A 21,864-nucleotide genomic window follows, 5' to 3' on the forward strand; every position below is an offset into this window, starting at 1 on the left:
ATAAAATTAAACGACAAAGTATATTCATTCACACATGACTGCTAACTGGATGCAAAACTCAAATGCCTCTTAAAGGACGAGAAACTGTTCAGTTCCGGGAAACACAAAACCTGGAAGAGAATTCCCAAGCCTGCTCGGCGACCGGATAATTCAGTGTATCATTTACTAATGGCTCTAGATCTATTTTCGTGTACAATTTAAATCCTGAAAAGTGAGAGTTAACCCAGAAAGACAAAATAAACTGAATATATTACGTTATTCTAGAATATACTAGTCAATCCAGAACTATATTCATGTTCAAATGTTTACAAATACTGTCAGTTTTACGTCGCTCGCACTTGCAGATCCAGGGGGGGGGCGACCTGGGCACGTGGGGCCCCAATGAAAAGTGACAAAATAATAATATTGAAGATTCAGATAATAACATGAATGAGAAATATAAGGATGGAACAAATCTGTTGGAGAAATAATGAAATTTTGAAAAAGAAAATAACCATAATAATATATATATATAATGTGTATATGTATATAAATATATATATTATATACATAAATATGTCTTTTTGGATCTGCTAGTGGTCACTCGTACCTTGTTATTCAGAGACTGAATTATTCTTAGAAGTTTTAATGGTCTACTAGATAAATACGATTCACGAGCTTTGCATTTTAATACCGTAATTGGCCGCAGGCATGAGTTCACTCATCGTATTTGTAATTACCAGCAATTTTTCTTTTACTTCACTTTAATGAAGGTTTTGTTGGCTGTCAAAATGAATAATGAGTTACTGCTTCGGTCTTACAAATCTGAATGAATAAAATTTAGCCAAAGCAGGAAAGCAGGAATCATCTTGTATATTCATCATTGTGATATTACAGAGTACTAATCCTGTCTAATTGAATAAAGTAAAAGATATATATATATATATATATATATATATATATATATATATATATATATATATATATATATATATATATATATATATATATATATATATATATATATATATATATATATATATATAATTGCTAAATTCAATTCGGAATCCTTCCATTCATCCTAACAGAATCCTTTACTCCTAACTCACCAAATACTAATAAATTTTAGAATCACATCGCGATCGAACCCGTTTCTCAAATGAAAGGCCAGGGTTCTACTAATTGAACCACACTACTTCTGTTCCAGAGGCTTTTCCTGGGTAGGATGCCGTCTAACCTACCTGGGTGTTTTACCCAACTTCCCGACCCACCAGTAACACAGTTGGTAGCATTTTATTTGAATTACCTTTTCGGTGCTTTTTTATTGATACACTGGCATTTCATTCTTGTGAAAATTTTGATCAATAATAATAATAATAATAATAATAATAATAATAATAATAATAATAATAATAATTCCATCGATATATAATCAAATGAGTGACTGCTACACACCTGTACCGGTATGTAAATATCCACCCCTGATAAAAATAATTGGCAATCAGTCTCTAAGCCCTACATGGGTCTATCACTTTCGTCTGTCAATGCCGCCCAATTTATTCGGTCTACAGATGTGAATCATACCTGTGAAATCCTACGAATAAACAAAGCAGAATTTCTGAAACTTGGTACCGTATTTGTTCATTCATTCAAAACGGTTCTTTGAGAGTTAGTTAATATCTCACGGACACTCACTACTAGCTCGCTCTCTCTCTCTCTCTCTCTCTCTCTCTCATATATATATCTGTATATATATATATATATATATATATATATATATATATATACACATAAATACACACACACACACACCATTGTACATATATTTATATACGTATATAATATAGTATATAAAATTATAAACATTATACATATATGTATATATGTGTGTGTGTAAACAACATTTCCCAGTTTCACCTACCACAGGGTGGTTACAGGAAAAATCAAACAAGTTGTGGCTGCCACATTAATTTTTTTTTTTAAACTCCCGTTTCGTGGATGAATCCCGCTCCTTCCCCCCTCCACCTGCAATTAACTTTCAACAAAAATTAGCAGCTTCATACCCCTAAAAGGAAGACTGAGCCTACGGGCTAGACTGAGCCTTTCACCTCACTATCTCGTGAGTACTCTCACGCTTACTACGGAGTAGTACACCCATTCCTTTCTCCCATGTCTTGAGCCTCATTAACTCTAGCCGGATTTACTGAACGCTCTGAGACGACTGAGCTACAAATTTTGAATATTATATTTAGTTCCTCGTTTCATTCACCTTTACCTGATTTATTGCTCGCTACGAGACGACGGGGCTACAGACTTTAAATTCTGTTTACCTCGACCCAAGGTTCAACATTCTCTGGTTCCGCGGTTTAGACGCGAAATGTGGTTTTTGGAGGAAACTGTTCGCTTTCTTAAGCAGGTTAACCTGCTGAGGTGTGGGGTGTCTTTTTGAGGAGTCTGGATGCTTTTGGTAATAATAATGATAAAATAATGTTGCTACACGGACCATACAGTCACATGGAACAAGTCTTCCAGAGTATTAAATAATGGCACACTAATAAGTAAAAGATAGAAGGGCGGGGAAATAAATGAATCATGGTAACCCAACAATCACGCATACACACACTATATATACTGGTATATATATATATATATATATATATATATATATATATATATATATATATATATATATATATATATATTTTATATATATATATATATATATATATATATATATATATATATATATATATATATATATATATATATATGTTTATATATATATATATATATATATATATATATATATATATATATATATATATATATATATATATTTATAACTTAATCACGAAAACATGGAACGAGATGAATATATAAATAAAGGCAATGCCACGAAGGTTCGGAGAAACATATATACACACACGATTATATCCTTATATATATATATATATATATATATATATATATATATATATATATATATATATATATATCTATAGGTTGAAGAGGTAAAGGCATGTATGTATCTTACAAGAACAAGTTTATTCTGCCAATTTCACATCACATGATGCATCCCCTTGCTTTGGGATTATTTCATTTCTGTCGTTTCCCTGCGATTCTTATATATATATATATATATATATATATATATATATATATATATATATATATATATATATATATATACATATGTATATACATATATATTTGTGTGAGCATATTTCTTTGAACCTTACACCTGCCTCTCCTACCGAAAGGAAGGCAATTAAAAATCAGGGAAAACGAAAGAAATGAAAAATCCCAAAGCAGAAACGACGGACAGTAACAGACAGTTCAATTCGATTTCCAAAAGAGTGAATATGGCTAAAAAAAAATCACCTGTCAAACGAACGAAGAGAGGGGAGAGAGAGAGAGAGAGAGAGAGAGAGAGAGAGAGAGAGAGGCCTCTCATGTCATCGTTTCGTCAAACTGCTTGAAAAGCAAAGCAAAAAACCAGGAACTTGTATATTTCGTGGGTTCAGTTCACACTCCAGGGACATCAAGGTTTGCACGCACAGTGACAGCGTCTCCTTACCAGATAGCTCAGGTCACGTTCTGAGTGTGTGTGTGTGTGTGTGTGTGTTTTTCACTCTGTTTCACTTTGGTTTTATGTACAGCGCTTCTCCACAGGGATAATTCCCTCTCTGGCGGGCCCTTGCACGTTTTCAGAATAAGGTGCTTCTTAAATTTTATAATTCTATAATGTGTGAAAACTATTATTATTATTCAGTAATATGTGAAAACATTATTTATAATTTTATATGTGAAAACTATTACTATTATTATTATTCAGTAATATGTGAGAACATTATTATTATTATTATTATTATTGTTATTCAGAAGATAAACCCTATTCATATGGAACAAGCCCCTAGGGGCCACACACTTAAAATACAAGCTAACAAAATACGGTGTTCATTAGGAAGAGAAGGTAAAAGGAAATACAGAAACAATAAAATATAAATTAACAGATAAAAATGTATTAAACACAAGGAGAACAACTCATCACTGACAAAAACGTTAACGCCGACGAAAGTTCACGTTCCAGTTAATATATTCCACTGAAGTTCCTGTATCTCATTTTCTTCTTGTCATAGGCTATACAATACGCATTTTAAATGGACAATTTACGCAGTACTTCTCTCGGCTTACGGTACTTCCTACGAACATCTTCAATGTCCTTGTGATTCCACAAGGACACTACGAAGACGGTTTAACAATAGCTATCGTCAGCTAGTAGTAGTTATATAACAAGGAGACACTATAGATGCGACTTTGGGTGTCTATTGATAGACAGAATATACGATTTAGGCCCTATGCGGAAAACTGAGTGTTAGAGGTTTGACAGGTATAACAGGAAGAAACCCTCGCAGTTGCACTACTCGAAACAATTGTTAGAAGAGGGTGGAAAGTAAGATGGAAGGAAGAATATGAATGGCGGTACAGTTAAAGAAATGGAAGGGGTTGCAGCTAGCGGCTATGGGTGTCTATAGAAGCCACGGCCGTTTATTCAATCAGAATCACACCCGGCCTCGTGCTAGCATAGGGCCGACTTAACCTGGACCAATCATAAAAAGGAATAAAGGGATTTTTTAAATACTATCTTCGGTGGAATGAAGTGTGGCTGTTGAATAAAAAATATGCAAGAAAAAGGTTAAAACTGTTAACATAAACTAACTGCTGTTTGAGACAAACTGTATGTAACAAGCAGGCTAATGTGGCGTAACAAGGTGAGAAATGTTAACTAAATACAAGCAGCAGCGAAGTTAGCATGGGCGACATGATTTATCAGTGGGTTTTGAAATGGTTTAGTCAGGAGAGAATGGATAATGCTAGACTGGGGGAAAGTTTGAGCAGTATAGTTTGTTAGAAAGACGGGAATAAGACGACCCAGAAAGCACTTTACAGAATTTGTTCAAGAGGTAATGGAAAGAAAGGGCCTTAATATCCCAGAAGTGCAAGTGTGTGTACAAGAAAAAGGCAAATAGCTCAGTGTGTAGGGGGGTTGGCTTGTTACTGATGAGCTTCCGGCATAGGTTTATGAAGCTCATGTTATGGAAGTATTCTGCACAAGAGGCTCATCCATGCGGTTACTACTGCGGTTTTATTTTAAGCAACCCGTGTTTGGAAAAAAAGGCTTGTGAAAAAACAAATTAGAGACAAACTAAAAGCCTTTTCCCTTTCATGGAAGTGGCTCCAATGGTGTCACCCCTTAGGTTCTTAAGTAAACTTGGGATGAAGATACTAGCCCCATACCCTTCTCAACCTAGTCTGTGACCCCACATCATTCAAAAGCTACCAGGTAGACAAGTTACTGCTTGGGTCAAACAAGGCTCAATAGTTTTAACAGAACGTAACTAAATCGGTTCGCACCTGGGACTAGAACTGATGAACTAAGCTAAGCATACCACCAAACCGTAATAAAAAAAAAAAATAAAAATAAAAACCATCAATTTCCCATCAATACTTTTGTTGTTAAGCCCTTACAATTTCCTATCCCTTCTAAAACAAGTTTCTTTCAGACTCGGTCTATAGGCCTACAAAGGATTCAGATTGACTGTCCCATATAGGTTAAATTCCTCTGCGAGAGATTCTAAGCGCTTACATAATCGATGGTATAAGCATGAGCGTATAGGAACCGGGTCCAAATACAAGACAGGTCCAAGAGTACAGGAGACCAGTACTCATTATCAAGTGCTACAGTATAAACAGCATCACGAAATGACGTCATCTACAGTGTCCGATCTCCAAATCGAAGGGTTCCTCTAAAACCTAGAATCACTTGATTGACCTGAGCAATGAATTCGCTCCCACAGTTGTTGGACTGTTGCTATCACCGTGTGTGAACAAGGCTTTCATCTTGTTCGTCCAAATTTAAAATTATTTCTGTTGTGCTTTTTCTTTCTATACTTAATGTAATGCAAATGGTAAAATGGTAATTTAAAAACAAAACTAACTCCAAGACACCACAGACAAAGTTTAAATATAGACCTTGTTCTGATCTATGTAACCAGCATTGCGCAATTAGGCTACCGATCATTCCTTCAGTACCATCTTGCGTTTAAACTATTTCACACTCGAAAACCTATTTATGGAAGTACATGTCGTTTCAAAGGTCACACACACATGAGGCTGCTTTAATTAAGGAGACTACCCTACCAAGACGAATCTCTCTCACAAGGGGCTTGGAAACCATACGAGACTAACCATATCTTTTATGGATCCTAGTTCAAAGAATGTATTTGTCTACGAGTGGGAAACTCATTGTAAAAGAAGTATTTCCTGTGTAATACGAAAACTATTATTGGTTGGAATGCGGTACATGTGAAATTGTCACTTTTCCTGTTCAAAAACACTTACACAATATACGGAGGACATTGTATATTCAATTACTTTTCTGTGAAGTAACTCTGTCTTGATGTTTACAACTAATGATAAAACCACTGCTGTTTCAAGCATCTTAGCCTTATCTTTAAGGCCATAACACCTAATTTCATGAGCTGCCATATTGCTCATAAGATATGTATATTCTCAACCATAGCCTACGCCTTGGACGCTAGCCTCCCAGTTTTCATCAAGTATTTCAGGGTGAGGTTGCTAGCCCCATGCCCTTTCTTACACCTAGTACGAACTCACTACGGTCGGCAAACGGGTACATAATTCACCACTCATCAAACAGAACCACAATGCATTTTTCAGAATACGGGCTTAAGTCGTCATCACCACTGGGATCGATCTCAGGTCTACGGCTGGCAAGGAGAGGTACATAACCACTGGTCCACGTACCACTAACTTCGTATGTAAACAGACGCCATCACTGACTATCAATGTCTCGAGGACTACCAATCACTTGCGACGGAAGTGGTACACAAGTGGTTTAAATTGGTGAGATAAGTAGAAATAACACGACAGATATAACCTAATTAGTTACGGGCATTTTGTGAAAACTTACGTATTGATTTGCCCCTTTAATACCAAGCTTTGGAATTCTCCACCTACTTTTTGTTAATCCTATGGGAATTTCCCATCCTGCAACAGGAGTGCCTGAATAGTTTCCTGCGGGGCTGGGTCTAACATTTCCTTCCCTTTTCGTTTTCAAACTCCTCCTCCAGAGAGAGAGAGAGAGAGAGAGAGAGAGAGAGAGAGAGAGAGAGAGAGAGAGAGAGAGAGAGAGAGAGAATTTCATTTAATTAACCAGACTCATGTACGTCATCATTTTATTCAGTACCTTGTCAAACGTACACAGTTTCCCAATCTATTTGTCCAGTCTCCATGGAGCCTTTGGATGTAGAGAGAGAGAGAGAGAGAGAGAGAGAGAGAGAGAGAGAGAGAGAGAGAGAGAGAGAGAGAGTATAGCGCTCGGACTGTGATCGGTCTAATAACGAAAAAAATGTAACAAAGATCTCGGGGTGCAAGCTCCGTGCACATTGCTCTTGTATTAAATCATGCGGAACCTCCGCTATGCGTCAGAGATGGGAGATTAATCACTGCTGAAAATATCACACTATTTTAACGTCACACGAAATTCACCATACTATATTCAATACTTTGAAAAGCACAGTTGTGGTCAGATTGCAAGAAGCAGATTTTATTAGCAATTCTGGCAAGTAAATAAAAATAAAATAACTACGATCTTCGTTGTTGTATCTACCCTTTCCCAGAGGTACGGGTTTTCCCCACTACCTGTAGTCTGTAAATACAAGAGTGGTTCTACCCTTCCCAGACTAGGGGGTTTACCTAGTCGAGGCCCTCCTCTGAGTCTGTTCGGTCATTGTTCTGTTAAGACACCTCACTTGGTGTTACTTTGTCATGGAAAAACATTAGTTCATAGGTTATTTCAAACTTACAAATACATAAGTATTTAGTATCAGAGTTAAATTTGTGGCTCATTCCACTTAAAATATGCCTAACTGTAACCCTTCCTATACTAAGCCAGGCTCAACTCTCTATCGTGATGTCCTTGACTTTGTTTTTTCCTAGTCTGCCTGAAAATACCTTCCTACTTTGCCTATCGTCAAATGATTGGTATCACCAAGTTTCTGATAAGATCTGCACACACACCACACAATTTACTAAAGCATCATTTAATTGAAACTTGCAAAAAACGTAGGTCTAAAAAAAAAGTTTCAAAATCGGATTCACTATCCACCATACAACGGCGAGCTAGAAAAAACACAAAAAAGTTTATTTACTCATCATTTGGAACAAATTAAAGTGCATACTTCGAGGCAAGTAAACAGGAAGCTTGAAATCAAATGGTAATGATGTTAAAAGTGCCGTACATGATAATTAAGTCTATATGCCTCAATTTTTAACTCCCTTTGGCCAACACAGTAAAGAACGCAGCGTATACAAGTCTATATTTCTATTCGAAATATATGTCCCTATAATATATAACAACTTTAAAATGTACTTTTAACTCACGAATAACTCAGGACTCCACGACAAATCTGAACAAGCCGTTTATTAACGAAAGTCTGTAGTTGGAATGGAATATAAAATTTAGGCCAAAGGCCAAGACCGGGACCTCTGAGTTCACTCCGTGCTGAAAATGAAACTGAGAGAAAAAAAGGTTTTAAAAGGTGTAACAGGAGGAAAACTCGCAGTTACACTATGAAACAATTGTTAGCAGAGGGTGGAAAGTAAGATGGAAGGAAGAAAATGTGAACGCAGGTACAGCAAAAGAAATGACAAGAGGTTGCAGCTATGGGCCAAAGGGACGCCGCAAAGAACCGTCTGGTCTCTAGTTGGAAAACGTCCACCTTTTACAAAGTAAAAGATTTATCTCCACTTTTCCTCTCCAGTTTACAAGTTTTAAGTTAAATCTCAATAATTATACCCAAAACGAAGAAGGCTCGGTCTAGTTTGAACTGGTCTCCACCTATCCAAAACACAAGATATCGATCAGCAGGGCTCCGTTCAAAACTGCCTCGGGGGGGAGTGGCCGAGATCTCGGCCCTTTAGTCTTTGGGGAAGGGTGAAGGGAAAGGAATGTCGAGAGCAGAGAGCAAAATAAATTTGCATACGAGGATCAAGGACAACACATGGTACTGGTTCGAGAAGGTAAGCTGCAGTGAGTTGTCAGGGGAGGGAGCGAGAGTAAATGTGAGGAGAAAACATTTTCTTTATTATTATTATTATTATTATTATTATTATTATTATGATTACCTCTTGACCTTTTCGGTTTTCTCAGGCTGTTGGATACGTGTACTCCAGTAAACACTGAATCCATATGGGTTAGGCCTATATGAAGAGAATTCAGCCTTCAAGGGTTCAAACGCCACCTGGGAAGGTTAGTCTCATTTATTTCTCGTTCGGATTCAGTGTTTACAGAAGTAGGCTAATAAACATGTCAAATAGACAATAATTTTTGTTATAGCTGTTGTCCTAAGTATAGCAACATGCCATCCTTCTCGAAATAATCAAAACAAGTCATATGCACATAAATATAAGTATAGCCTATCTACAATTACACAAATAGAAAGTAGACTTTAGTTTAACCAGACCACTGAGCTGATTAACAGCTCTCCTAGGGCTGGCCCGAAGCATTAGACTTATTTTACGTGGCTAAGAACCAATTGGTTACCTAGCAACGGGACCTACAGCTTACTGTGGAATCCGAATTGCATTGTAACGAGAAATGAATTTCTATCACTAGAAATAAATTCCTCTAATTCTTCATTTATACAGAGGATTTAGCACGTTTTCCATCACGACTAATTTCACTGCCACATTTAAATACTTTCAACCGCCGAATAAGAATGAATCATCCTTCCTGTTAACATTATTATTATTCAACATATGCACATTCTCTTCCTGACACACCAACATACGAAAAAAAATGACCGTAGTCAAAGTACGGTACTATAGCCTCTCTCAAACAATAAAAATGCTGTGCTGTACTGTACTGTACTGTGCTGTACTGAGGAACCTGATACGCCCAGCTGATGTGGAATATGTTGTACAGTACATAGACTAATAACATAGGACTCTGGAATATCAAAATGAGCAAAAGATGTAGGAATTAGACCAAGCCTGCGAATTCCACATTCTGGGAGTGGGCGATATGAAGGACAGATCAGACGAGCTGACGTTCGACAGAGAGAGAGAGAGAGAGAGAGAGAGAGAGAGAGAGAGAGAGAGAGAGAGAGAGAGAGAGAGAGAGAGGAAGGGGGCGATAACCACCTGCAAGAGTGCACATATACCCTTATCTAACTTTGGCAAGTCATGAAAACATAACTCATATTCCCGTTTTACGTAAGTTGGCTACGAAGTGGATCGTGGACAGTATTTATTACGTTACTGACTGTATTCTAAAATTCACGAGAAGCTAGGAAACGTCTACAAGATATAAAATACAAAACAGTAGGATGGAGAACAGAAATATGAAATACTGGTGTAGGTATAAAATAACAAATCACACGGTACATAATTGTATTACTCAAACAGTTTCCACTTACTGGATTGTAATTTAATCAATTCTTGAACGACAATGAGACTATTAAAAACATATGCGCGGGTCAACGTGCCGCTTGGTCACGTTTACGCAGGGGTATGTTTAGACGAAGAATTTCCACACATTTCCAAATGGGGATGATTACCGTTATTAATAATACATAATTCCATTCATTTATAACCAAGAGCTTTGTACGGCTGACGACTCGTCACATTTATGTGGACGTTCTCTACAAATTTAATGTCTTTTTTTTCAGTTTTGTTTACATTTAAAATATAAACAAATTTACTAGAGTAACTCGTTCTTCTGTAACATAACCGTCTTCCTTAAATATGTTCGTCAATTCTGTTTAGTTCGTGGGCAGCTTTTTAAATAGTGGGTGGCGTATACTCAAACGTCAATTTCCCAATAGGCTACAATAAAGAATATTTTGCTGTATCTTGGCTCCATAGGCCTATACAGTAATCACCAAGCAGTCAAGCGTCTGTAGTCCACTGCTGCTGCAAATATTTCGCCTTCATCAAAATTAGCAACAGCAATGGCGTCACTTGCCAATCAACCCCTGCCACTGCACTTATAGATCATCATCACAAGCTTTGCCGAAATGCGATACACAGAACACGCATGTTCCTCGCAGCCATTTATGTCGGTTTGTTGTGTATTCATTTATGGACTTTTATTACCATTTATTATCATTCTTAATGGACAAAAGGCCATGAACCTGCCCAACAAGCTTAGGCACAGTATTGAAGGTCACGTGTGATCAAGAACAGCTCAAAATGAGACGTTGATTAATGTGAAAACTACTGAAACAGGTAAAAACTAATGTATAATAAGCAAAGGAGACTGTAAGCTATTTTAAAACATCCTCACAATCCCCTAAAGCATTTTGAAATATCCACACACACAAAAAGCCAGTGCACTTTAAAATGAAGTATCTACAAAACACCTATTGCTTATGACAGCCACAAACTCCCATTTGACATTAAAATCACCAAAATCACATACAATAATTCACCATTACTCTCGCTGCAAAACACCCACTGTACCATTAACTATCTATAAACCAATTACTGTATTTTAAAAATACTCAATTCATATACTGTACCTGAAAATACCTACAAAACAAACAGTACTTTAAAAATTTGCAGACAATCCAATGTAATTTGTAACAACAGTGTTGCATCTTAAAATGTCCACACTACTGCACCAACCATTTGTGGGTGAAAAGATTAATTTCGAGAAACCACACAAAAATGTAAAAAGTAACCCCCATTGTCAAATGTTTTTGTTCCAATTAGAATATGAAATATGACATTTTTATGATAAAATAAAGTTTTACATATAGCCTACTGGCCAAGTAATTACATTGCTATAGTTAACAGAAACTGTAGCGATGTAATTACTTGGTAAGTTACTGAAATAAAAATTATAATTCAAACGCCGAATTTATTGGCTTTATACTGCTATTGTCTAAATTCAAAACTACGTTTTTCTCAGTCTACAAAACCACGTTCTTATGACATTGTACAAAACTACATTCTTATGGCATTTTCCACTAAACTACATTTTTACGGAATTCTACAAAATGCTGGCGTCCAGGCCGTTAGCCAATCCAAAGGTCCACACCAGGCCTCTTATACCCTTCAAGACTTTGCCATACTCATGGGATGCCCTAAGGAGGGCTGCTCTTGTACAGGCCAGCCTACCGAATCTAAACCCAACCTAACCTACATGGTTTCAGTGACAGTAGACACTTTAAACCATAAAAATAAAACATTCAGTAAAATTTAGATATTGCATACATACTGAACAGAAAAATAAAAAAAAATACAATGCACACTATCTAACCGTATGTACACGCATTTAAAACCTCTTAGGAAACCTCATTTGCATTTTTATTATCGCCACTCTTACTGCTCCAAATTCATTTGAGAACATGAATATTCAACATTAACCACCAAAACTCTGCCACAGATTTCTCTGCAATATTTTGCCCACTAACTGACACTAATGACTGGCCAGAGAACATTTTCTCCACTGCAAGTAATTCTTAGTTAAAAGCATCGCTCACCGCGACTCACAAACTGACAGAGCCTATGCTTGAATGATGATGTGCTTGTATTCAGTAACCAAGTTTGTTTTAAAAATGGCCTACCTCATGACTAAAAGGCTGAAAATACAGTTTCATACTTACAGTCGTTTTTACTCTCCACCACATGTCTTACAGGTGAGACGAGGTGGCAGACAGTGCCTTATTTCCACTTTGACCTAAACCTCTGATACCTAGCTCTTATGCTATAATTTTTACCTAAACTGTACTGTATTAGTCATTCCCATTACCATATCAGTTCTCTCTTGTCATCAATAATCATATACAGTAACTTGTACATCTATATCATCAACCTGTTTAGCATGTTGAAGAAGCCTGCTTTCTTTTTAAGCCGTGTCAAAAAAATTCTTGATTTAGCCTCACGTCAATCCTTGTATGTGTTATTCTACGCTACAAATATTTATACTTTTAAGTGATGACTTGGAAGGCTTACCCAGAAAGCATCCAGGAATGATCATCATAGTTTGACAATTAAAATGCTTATACTTCACGTTCCTGGGCAATGTTTGAGATTCCTTTTAGTCCTCTGGAAGTGGATGTTATAAGCTGACGACGAGGAGTCAGATTTATAGGCAAGTCCAGAGGTAGCCTGGTAGCTTGAAAGAACCAAAAGAGTGATAGGAGGTTCTAGGGGTAAAATTACTGTTGAGGTCTTCCCATTTCTGGGAAAAATCTGAGAGGCAGTGAAAAATAAGTGTTACCTGTAATTAAATATCTTAGAATAAACAGCACTGCATTCAAGCCTGACAATCTTGTTGTCTAGGCTAATCTGAAGCACTTTTATCACTTTCATATTCTCAAAAAGATGGTCCTGAGAACGAAACTAATGGAGGAAAGTGTCCTATAAATATTTTTGTGTAATACAGGATAGTAGTCCTGCAGGCTATGTGTTCCCCACAACCAGCTTACTAAGGCAATATCTGCTGTTGTAATTTTTCTTAGTAATGCACTTTACAACAATGTTGTAAACTACAAGAACAAAAGCGGACTTGCAAAGGACCAGATGCAACTATCTAAGATGAAAGCCTAAGTTAATTCCTCATATGCTTTCCTCCACAATAACAAAAATGCAGCTATTATCAACTAGAGCTCTTTTCTTGGAGGGGGCTTAGCTTTCTTTCAACTTTCTTTTAAACCAAGTCTCTACATCACTATATTGGCATTTTAATGCATGTGCTGTACCTATACTCTTACAATGTCCTATTTCCCATAAACAATTAGCAATGGGCAACCAAATCAACTAATATTTTACAATTCTACCACTGTTGGTATCACAAGAAAAACCCAATGTCTAAAGAATATGTTCAAGACTTTAAAAATATGAAGCAAGCTTTTATATCAAAATGAAACAAATCAAGAAAATATGTCCAATATCAATAAGAATCAAAGGCTATATATAAGAAAATTAACGAGAGCTAAATAAGGTACTTCTAAAACTGGGAATTTCAGGAATGCTGGGTACTGAAAATTGATACAGCACAAGACAATAAAAACTACCAAGTTCCACCTCTGAAACGAAAGCCTGTTATAAAAACAAAGAAATCAAACAACTGAATGACTCACTAGAGCAAACACCGCATAACTAGTTCCATACTAACTACCACACATTTTTTTTGTGAGGAAACCAGGACTCTTTTATCACGCGCTCAATCCCAATGCTCCGGAGAAAAACAAAATATAAAAACACCCACTGCAAGTGAGCTGGCAGAGCAATAAAACAGGATGGGGGACAGCTGAGGCTTTCTGGAACTGGTTTTATCACAGTTTCTTGCCGGATGCCAAGAAATACAGATACTGCACCTTGACTCAAAATGGGATTTAGTTCAAGGTCCTCCTCCTCCCCCTCCCCCTCCTGCCTAGCCAAGTCCCTGGAAAAACTGGGGAGGTCTCATAGCAGATACCAGAAGGAAAAGAAACCGTGCCTTTACCATCTAATAGCAGATACCAGAAGGGAAAGAAACTGTGCCTTTACCATCCAATGTCATGAACCAGCATTCAAGTATCTCTGTTAGTTCAGGATGACAACAAAGAAATTCAAGAATCCTCTGTAAACAGGTTCAGATCTTAACAGAGAAACGATTGAAACAAATCAATAATGCAGCCTGGACCAGGGATTTTAAGCATTACTGGTGTGTTTGCAAGAGTATATACACAATCTATTCATGTACTGTCCATTTACCAATACCTTTTAAAGGCAATGATGACATGAAAAAATTCTTAAAACTGCATGTGTTGAGAAAACCCTTTATGGCACAATAACCTTTTCCCAAAAACAACTTGCTGAAAACCCAAAACGGAAATCTTGACTATAGAAAAAGGAAAAATGGTTAATTTCTGCTTAAGGAAGCCCTTTAATAATTATGCCTGCCAAAGTAATGTGATATGGAAACTGAAACTGCCAAATACTTGAGATTTAATTGTACAATCTCAGCCAAGTTTTGAAAGATACAAAGATACATTGTACTGGATTTCAGCACCATTTCTTTTATAAAGGGTAGTCTACTCTAATCCTTGACGGCAGACTTTCAATAACAGCTACTGATGTCCATTCCATTAGCCCATCAGTCTGATAATAAGAAATGTAACTAAAGGAACCTCATTAGCTATTTAACTATAAGACTCTGAGGACCCAATAAATTAGCTCTAAAAACCTTCACTTTCATTGTACCTCTACAAAATCAAAATACCTTGTAATTTATCTATACTGTTTTTTCCAGACTCCCATCAGCAATACAAGACAAAACCGCACCAGCAAACCTAAGAAATATCCATTTGCAACCTCCCTAATAATAAATTTACCAAAAGCAGTTTCATCAGCTTCCTGTGTAGCCTCCCTAACATTCAAACCGAACAAAGCCCTAAGGAGAATCACAAATAAAAGTGACATCAATCACCACACTCTCTCAGAATGCCATACAGCATATCCTATCATGATCATTACTACATATTATGGTACATCACGCAGCAAGTGTGATCCAGCACCCATCAAAATTACAGGGCATCTACATACAACTCCCTTTTCTCCATCGGGGTATCTTATGCCTGTACAGCACTGTACATACAGATCTAGAAGTATTACATAAATCTCATTCACACTCACTGGAAAGAGAGAGAGAGAGAGAGAGAGAGAGAGAGAGAGAGAGAGAGAGAGAGAGAGAGAGAATGTGCATATTCTATCATAGACACATCTCACTATGCGACAAGGAATAAGTGAAATTCTGGGAGTAGGCTAATTGCAGCGAGAGTACAGTTGCACTTGACTTACATTTGCAACAAGAAAAATCCCTCTTGTAAATCAGTGACTTGACTGGATGTATAGCCTAGCTTTTAGATGCTATAACTATTTTCTTTAATGAAATATCTGACGCATCAATCAATCCCAATGTCGATGCTTAGCATATCAGCAGCAAAATGAGCATTACTAGTCCTATTGAAGACTCAATATCCATTTTCTCAAACAAAACTATACGTTTTGCAACAATCTGGCGACAGTACAAACAGTGAAATAAGAATGATACATTTCATGACCACAATGATAAAAAAGTCAGTCCGTTTGGTTCTTTCAAGGTTAAAACAGGCAATAATGTCCTCTTCTAGCACGACAATTAAGAAATCAAGAAAAAATGACAGGAAGAACTGTGGAACTCAACCACGAATAAAGTGATAGAGCTGTCTCTTAAATTTACAAAGACGTAAGTTAAGAACAATGAAAACAACAAATTCCAAAGACTGCAGTAGAGGGAAAGAAACCACAACCAAAATTCCCAAAAGATACACTACTGTAATTGTGGCCTGTTTCACTTTATATGCAAAAGGATCACATAGGCCTTTCAAACTATAAAGACATTCAGAAGATACCCCTGTAGGCCTATTGTAGGGGTAAATAAGATGCTTACCCAACCATAGCTTACCAACCTCTAACCTAACCTGTTCTGTGGCAGTGTTCTTCGACCCAAAAAAGGATTGTTTCGCCCTCAACTTCTGGACCTAAGCTAGCCTAAAATATTAGGAATAAAGTTCTTTCAGCCAATGAAAGCTCTTAGCCTGAGAGCAGTTAAAAAAAATGGATACTGTATTGCTGTCAAGTCAAAGGTAAGAATTTAAATACGATAATTTCGTAAGGATAAAAGTGGCAAAGCTAAAATCTCACGTTGAACTATCTGCCAGGCTACTATGTAAGTTCGTTCTTCATTCAGGTGTCAGTGAGTCCTTGTAATCGGTACTCATGTGGTTCATCAAACAAGGTCTCTGCTCTGCCAATTAAGGAAAAGTTAGCTCTATGATATAGTATTTTTCAAAGATTTACATACCCTCAGTTTCTTGAAGGTAGGTTTACATAGTCTAAATGAATTAATGAACAAAATTGACAGTTCAAAATCTTGGGGTTTTAGTACGATATATATATATATATATATATATATATATATATATATATATATATATATATATATATATATATACATATACATATACATTTACAATAATCTTAAATAAAAAAATAATTTCAAGAGTGAATATCAATTGTGATGTCCACAACTAGGCCTAAATTTCTATGTATAACACCATTTAATTCTATTAATAACCAAAATGAATCCATATTCTAAAACTTAAAATTTTCCTTCAAGCGTATATTGTACATTTTTGTACAGAAGACATTAACTTCGAAAGGTATGAAAATAAAAGGCATAGGCCTAGAGAGGCCTAAGACAGCCGAGAACTTTTTGCACAGTGCAGTAAATAGGTCGTGGGTGAGCTTCGGTGAAGGACGGTACAACCTGGCCTTCCCAAACCTGAACCTGGTACACTTGCGGATAGTGTGGCTTAGAAGCGACTAAAAATTTTAGTCAATTATAAGGCATCTGCGTCAAATCTGTGTATTAATTTACATTTAACAAATAACGTTTGGTCAACTATTTGTATCTATGTCGGCGATTCATAAATAGATGTTTAAGAATACCCCAAAAAAGTCGATTCATAAATGGCTGTTTAAGAATACCCCAAAAAAGTCGATTCATAAATGGCTGTTTAAGAATACCCCAAAAAAGTCGATGGCAAATTACCAACCTAAAATGCATACAAGCTATTGTTAAAATAAAATGAAAACCATAATCGTTTGGAAAATAACTTATATATAAAAACTGCTATGATACTTTAGGCGTAAGTCCGAGTACGGTTCTTGAGATGTTGTTGAACCGGATAAAACGTACTAACTCGCATAAAACAAAGGTTTATTTTTAAAAATTACTTAAAACTTAATTAGCTGTTCTAATTAGCATAATTCGACAGCCTGTAGGCCTAGTATTATAAATGAACCTGACAAAATATAGCCGACGGTAACCTAAAAATCTACTGTACCGATAGGAATACACATAGTATTTACCTTGTCATATAAAATTACTGACTAAAAATAACCGTTAATAACAGTACTTAGGCCTACTGGCGTATGGGAAAAAAGGCATAGATCATGGTAGTAATTTATACCACTGTAATTACTTACGTGTATCTTGCAGATCCAAAGAAAACTTGATACCCTCGCAATGGCTGCAAAACCCAGGCCTGGACTATCCAGTATTCAGGAAATTTCGATTGTTATCCAACTTCTACGTCCACCGATTTTCACAAATTACACAAGGGGGAACAGGCAGTGCAAAATTCGCTGCATAATCCACGTCAAGTCTTTGCAAAAGTGGAGGAAATTCACTTAAATTTCACTCGCCAGTCCTCCATTTTCTGTTTCTCAAGTCACGACTTCAATGAACTTCCTTTTCCAGCCGCTGCTGCTGTCGCCTCCATGAAGTTTTAATTCATTAATTCACTCGATAATGAAGTAATAAAAACTGTCACAGCTGGGGCCACGGCTGTCTGCCTGACGGAATTCCAAAAAATACGAGCATATATGGAAATCGGGTCCCGAATTTCACTTCATTCTGAAGTTCGTGTAAGACATTCGTAAACAGTCCATTCTGGTTAAAAAAAGAATAATTATTAATGCTCACAGAGAAGCACAAAACGTACTGTCACACTGTAAATGAATTAAACTACGTAAATCAATGCACTGGCAATAATTATAGACATAAAACGGGAGAATTACGGCAATAACTACCTCACACCACCACTCCACAACCTAGACTGAGGGTCCAGTGCGCTGTTGGGACGGCTGACTCTTGACAGGTTCAGCCGGAATGGAATGGGGTCCCTCAGGGCTAGGTCCCTCCTCCCCCGTACAAAAGACCCCTTCCCCATCCTCCTGATAGCTTCCCAAATCCCCCAACCCCCCTGTGGACAAGTAGGAAGCACCTCGCCTGAGGAGGGAAGGCAGGAAAGCGATGGAATGCCCTTCCTAAGATTAATGATAGCTCTAAAATTTTGGTGGTATACTGTACCAGCTGTCGATAGACTGGGTTTTGTGTTAAAATGATAATGTTATCTGTTAAAGCTATGTTTCGAGTGCTCTTTCATACAGTGAACTGGTAAGTGTGAAGAAACTCAATGTTTTTGGACCGTAAGAATATACACTCTCGATGACAGACGTCAAAATTTGTGTGAAGCGAGGTGGAATGTTTTTCGAAATCACATCTGATTGTTGATAAAAGGAATTTTCAGAATTCGAGTTTACTATTACACAATGAATAATCATATCGCCAGATTACATAAATAGATAAATCAATCAGCTGACAATAAAGTGTATGGCAATCAAAACTGCTTGAATAATTCGAGAAAACATCGACTCGTGGTGATTGAGATCGCGTGCCCAAATTTGTCAGCGCCATCTGTTGGCATATTGTTAAACATAAGTTTGGCATCAGTTTTTCTGCCGGCTTTCCCATCCTCGCTGTGCTGTACGAATCTCTCAGCTTCCTCCAGGTATACCCAGGTCCAGGACTGGCTGGCTGACTGACCTTCATAAGGATTTCCTCCTCAGATTCCTTTTCCAGTCTGACTGCCTCCCATCCTTCCCCAAGCTTTCATAGCGTCCTCTTGCCCATATCAGAAAGAAATCGCTTGAAGTCCACATTTTCCAGTGAATAAAATTACTTTTTAAAGTTATAATGGACGTAGGATTGACCATCCGTTTTTAGCTGTCTGTAAACAAGATCCTTAATAATTTACAAAGCCAAAATGAAGCTCAGAGCATTATTTAGGGGAAGAGGGGTGGTGGAGGGAACGCCCGAGTTGAAAGGTTGACGATTTTAATTTAAAATATATAGTCTATGATGTGGCTTTGAAAAGTTTCATACAAAACAATCTGTAGCCTTGTACATCGTTTATATCACTCTGAACTCCTTTGCCTTACAGAAAAACACAAATACAAATAATAGATTGGTATACAAGAATAGCAAGTAGGCCTACCAGTTACTGCATATGCAATTGGCATGACGTCTGATGACGAAGTGTAGCGATCACTGCTACCACAAAGTTAGGATTTTTGTTTTTAACTTTCAGATCATTGCAGATAACAAAATGTTACACTCCTTCGATATCCAGAAAGAGGGTAAATGAAAATGAAGCAGCGTTCGTGGAGAGGAGTGTAGGTGTTCGACGTTCCTGCTGACAATCCTGCGTAGGTGTAACAAGTGTGTTAATGTGTCCTATGTCGTGGAAATTTTCCATACAGAAACTTCACCCACAACGCAGCACGTGAGACTGGAACAACGACCACAGTCTTATTTTTCTCTAGACCCACCTTCTGTTATGTGAAACGTTTTGATATAACTGCTATATAATTTTGATGCGTTACAAACTTTTATCGTATTATTCAGCTTCATAACGGGGAGCTAAACTGACCAAGATTATCTAAAATTTACCTTATTATCTGCACCGCACGTTAGTTTCCAGACGCTATTATAAGTGTCCTTGTCACTTTAGAGGTAATTTGGTGGTTGGGCTGTTAAAATTAACATTAGACTTTTAATGACTATTATTATTATTATTATTATTATTATTATTATTATTATTATTATTATTATTATTATATGAGTAAGAATAACAATGATAATCATTATTATTAATAAAATGATTTGGTGACGAATATAAATTTAATAATGTTTTCTGTTGCCACTACCTTCTCTGTTAACCAAACATTTAAACTGTTATTGTATTTTATTTATATTTTATACTTTGGTTTTATACTTTGCAAAACAAACGCTCATATTCAGATGCAGGTAAAATATTTCACCATAGGCCTAGCTTATGAAAAGGAATTCGCCTGGCTATGCGACCGATATAATCATGGAAAATAAGGAAAATTTTGAAGATGTAATTGAAAAGCATCTTAATAACTGTAACTCCTGTAAATTACGATGCAGTGACACAGCATTAAAGTTACTCATTGGTTTTCATTGTTCGGTAATTTCCGGTTGGGTGAGACAAACGAAATTTTACACATCACTTGCAATTATCTAAAATAATGATTTGAGTGAATAGGATATACATCATATTTATGTAATCTATTGTGAAAAGAACGTGCGTTTTTTTAAATATATAATTGAAGAGAATTTCCAAGTGTGATATTTATATCACAAACATGTTTCAAGTCATGTGCACATTCTTCCAAGCGGAAACTGTACGGTTGCGTTCAATTCATCACAGGGAACTGTGAAAAACACGCTGACAGGGGAAAACTTATTTTTTGGGGCGGTTCCTCTTTCATTATTTGTTTTCCCTTTAAACTTGGCAGTTTCTAGGTTATAGAATTGTCTTTATTTTCTTAGTACTAATGTTTTTCCTCAAAACGTTACAGTCCGTAGGTTACAGGACGCTTTATTTTCTTAGTACTAGTGTTATTACAATGGTTTTCCGAAATCGGTCTAATTTTGCTATTTAAAACTTATAGATATAACAGTGTGACTAAACATATGTTTTGGCTGCTGCGGGTTCAGACGCCGCACTTGTTTTCATAATGATTTAATCTTTTATTATTATTGTTCATTTCTGTCAGGTTTTGTTTTTCACTTTCGAAAACGTGAAGTTCTCTGTCAGGGGGACCTAATTCGTTATTACACGCCCAATTACGTTGCTGTGGAAAACAGTGGCAATAGATAAATAGTCCCCAGAGACAAACGTCAAAAAAGGAGGAAGAAGAATGAACGGTTCAAATATCATTATGGCCTTATCATTACCAGACACCTGATCTTGGTTAAGTGAATACCTCAGGTCTATTGCTCCCACACTCTTTCCTTCACCCCCCTCCCACCCTGCCTCCTATTCTTGTTTGTTTCTGGCCTGGGCTAGAAAGGGCATTAGGCTGCACGCCCCTGTGGCCTCTGCATTAAAT

The 21,864-nt window shown here is 36.7% G+C and overlaps 1 protein-coding gene across 6 annotated transcripts in view; it reads right to left on the minus strand.

Moving 5' to 3' along the window:
- LOC136836911 (harmonin) overlaps positions 1 to 18,831 on the minus strand; it is a 66,592-nt gene extending 47,761 nt beyond the window's left edge. For 5 of the 6 annotated variants that reach the window (XM_067101372.1, XM_067101371.1, XM_067101375.1 and 2 more), the window contains exons 1-2: positions 18,694 to 18,831; positions 18,088 to 18,553 (exon numbers count right to left, since the gene is read on the minus strand). The gene's annotated coding sequence lies outside the window, so the exon portion shown is untranslated. Of the gene's footprint in view, positions 1 to 18,087; positions 18,554 to 18,681 lie in introns of all 6 variants that reach the window. The other variant, XM_067101368.1, reaches the window with a different exon arrangement.
- Between the last annotated feature and the right edge of the window lie 3,033 nt (positions 18,832 to 21,864).

This window comes from Macrobrachium rosenbergii, chromosome 57, assembly GCF_040412425.1.
Source record: "Macrobrachium rosenbergii isolate ZJJX-2024 chromosome 57, ASM4041242v1, whole genome shotgun sequence".
Classification (NCBI taxonomy): domain Eukaryota; kingdom Metazoa; phylum Arthropoda; class Malacostraca; order Decapoda; family Palaemonidae; genus Macrobrachium; species Macrobrachium rosenbergii.